The sequence below is a fragment of the Musca vetustissima genome, unplaced genomic scaffold (assembly GCF_032173495.1).
Source record: "Musca vetustissima isolate MV318-11 ecotype Yass unplaced genomic scaffold, APGP_CSIRO_Mvet_v1 utg513041, whole genome shotgun sequence".
Lineage (NCBI taxonomy): Eukaryota > Metazoa > Arthropoda > Insecta > Diptera > Muscidae > Musca > Musca vetustissima.
The window spans coordinates 11,687-15,079 of NW_026877713.1; the positions used below are offsets into that span (position 1 = coordinate 11,687).

At 34.2% G+C, this 3,393-nt stretch overlaps 1 pseudogene; it reads right to left on the reverse strand.

Annotated features, from left to right (window-relative positions):
• Positions 1–1,425: 1,425 nt before the first annotated feature.
• On the reverse strand, positions 1,426–2,873 carry LOC133322382 (nuclear pore complex protein Nup133-like; annotated as a pseudogene).
• Between the last annotated feature and the right edge of the window lie 520 nt (positions 2,874–3,393).

The following is a 3,393-nucleotide window of genomic DNA, read 5'->3' on the forward strand; positions in this document are numbered from 1 at the left end:
TATGTCCCTCAGGGGTAGATATATACGCCCTAGAATAAAAATTTTGTCGATGTTCGGGCAATAATTGCGGCCTCTGTATCTACCAGGAAACCCCCCAAATTTTAACCGATCTTTACCATTGACCACAACTCATCCCTCATGCAAAATTTCGTGAAGATTGGTCCATAACTGTGGCCTGTATCGTGTTTACAAATTATAATGGACAGACGGACGGACGGACGGACACACATGTCTAGATCGACTCAGCTAGTCGATATATGACGATCGGTATACATAAAGGTGGGTATACGACCAATTTTTCGCGGTGTTACAAACTCATGGGGCTGCACAAAGCAATAATACCCTGACAACATAGTTGTGTAGGGTATAACTATCCATTTGGAATCGATTTAATAACAGAAATCCGGAAATATGGAGTAAGATTTTATACTGGCAATTCAATATAGTAAATACCCAAATAGATATTAACAAATTGGTATTTAACCGATATTTACCCAATTTATCGGGTAATAACCCATTGGGTATATATCCACATCTAGAGTCCCAAAAACAGACCAGATCCATGTTAATGATGAGCGGACGTAGCATGAATTGATTGTCTTTCCCCATTACAGGATATAATACATCCAGTATAAAATTGCCTTTAACCTACCCAGTTTTTCTTTAATTTATGTATCTTCGTAGCATAGACACAATTGTGTCTGAGCTACAAATTACTTAGCTATAATTATGGTACAAACACTTATTGAATTCAACAACCTTGCTATCCTATAACGCTGCTATAAAATTAAATTCCACGTCCTATAAAACAAGTTCCAATATTTTAGTGGACTCCATGTGGAATACAATGATATGAAAATATTTTCCAATATGATTTTTCATACAATTTAAGCATACAGTACAATCTATACATAGATCACTCATGCGCAAAATAGTACGATAGCGGTCTGCTAGAAAGCGGACGATGCCGATTAATCCTTTTAACTTTATTCGGCATCCCTGCCACCAAATGTAATGCAGTCAATTTTCCTTAAAGTATAATTGTCCCTATACCCAAATACGAGCAAAAAGTGAATGGATTGAAAGACTAAATTCTGAATAATGCTGCGAATAGCGTTATGGCTCGAAAATCTTACTTGAAGAAAAAATTAACAATTAGAAAAAATTAATGTCCGTACTTCACCCGTGTTTCGTAATGTTCGTAGCAATGTTTATTAAAATTCCAGTTTGAAACAAAAAATTTTAAAATTAAATAAAATATTAAAATGTATTAAAAGTTATTTTTATAACAAAAGTGTATTTCTTAGCCTTTATTAAATTACTAAACAATTAATACGAAATTTTAAAATAAACTAACTAAACAAATATTTATGTATGTGTGTATTTTCCTATGGCGAGCACACACATTATTACATTTCCATCATATCATCCGATTTTTTTAGTCGTAAACGTATCATCGGCAATGAAACGATTATTAATTTCTTCATTGCGAAGAACTTTTTGATTTTCCACCAACGAACGATCACTTAGTTGTTCCTGATAGTCGGCAATATTCAATTCGGCATTTATTGTTTCCAGAATTGTTTTCAGAATCAGCAGCAAATGCTGCCAATTTTGAAGAGACAGCATAGACTTCTTCCGTTGCACAAATTCAGTTTCATTTTGGGCCAATCGAAACAGAGTCTTTGAGGCTCTTTCAAATATTATCGAAGCTCTTTCAAATGTATCCAACCCAATCTGGGATCATGCATAAATTGCGACAAGGTGGCTTGATTACCCTTGAAACGTTCAAATACTTCACCCTGGCGATTCTGACGTAAATGCCAATTAATGGCAAATTGTGAAAAAATCATATTCTTCATATTTTTTAATATAGGCCTCTAAGCGTTCTTGATTATTGGTTACATCACAAAATATTATGAGGGATTGGAAATCTAAATATTTCTCGGCTAATTTTGCAACAGCTTCATATTGTTGGTAATCAAGCAATATGGATATCAATACCCTTCGCTGTGATTCAAATTGCTGTTGTAGGACATTAAATTTCTCTGTGTCACGCTCACTATCCAAATAATGATTACGTCCATCCAACACAATATCAATCAATTCCAATATTTGTTGATATAAACGTTGTCTCAAGCCCGGATCACTTGGTAAATATTCATAGGTATCCATTTTATCAGCTGGCAATGAAAGGACGGAGGCATTTTGTTCCGGAAATTTATAACTTCACTAACAATATGCAAGACGACAACATTGATGTCGTGTATAAATGAAGCCAATGATGAGGTTCCATGTTGTGTATCGATACGACCTTTAGCTAAATCACTGAATGTCTGTATAATTTCTTGAAATTTACAAATGCGTACATAAAAAAACCTTGAACTGTTCAATTGCCCTGGGGACGTTCTTGTCAACGTTGTACAAGTAGATTAATGGCTTCATCGATGAGTTTGTTATATTTATTTTATATACTGCTTAAGGCAATTGCTGCTATAATACTTTCATTAATGTCGGATATAACAAAACATGTTGGTTTCAGAACTCTGCCACCGGCACTATGTATGGCACTGAGCTCATCCCACAAACCAGTGGCATGTAACAAACAATTCAACAAAATGTCTCAGAGTCAAATTTTTCTTCTTCAATTGTGTTATAATCTGCAATGAAGAAGAAGTACCCAAGGCATGTTGATGGGTAGTGGATTCTTCAAACAATTGTTCCCAGCAGGAATCAGAGGCGGGGACGTCTTCAGCCAAATCTTCAACAATTGTACTAACCATTCTATCCAACTGAGCCGCTTCCGAAAGGTTTCCAGCCGTATTTGGTTCCTCATTATTCCTTAACAATTCATTCAAAATTGTATTACACATTGCTGTTACGTTAGTCGGAAAATGGATTTGATTTTAAATTAACGTCTTTGACAATTTCATTAATGCCAAACACGTTAAAAAAACTCCACAATCAAAAAAAAAAAAAAAAAAAAAAATCCAACTCTGACGGTTTGACAGAATAGGTCTTGGTATGAAAAAAAAAATTTAATCAGATTTGAGCTGTGGCCTACCTTGTAATTATTGTACCATGAGTACAACCCTTTAAGCCCCGAATTTTTTCTTTGACTATAGAACTATTTTATGTGCACAGATTTAATGTAACTATCCTAAATAGGATATGAACAAAATTTTCCTTTCTGTAAAATAAAAGTCCAATAGCAAGAAAAACAAATGCATTATCGAGGAAAAATCACTTTTAATTATTCTAAAAAAAATGTGGAGGGAACAATGCATATATTTCGAATACAAAGCGATTTTAATATTTTGTACAGTATACGCTAATTGGCACATTTTTTGCACTCATCTATATATTGTGTATTGTCCATAATCAGGGTTACAT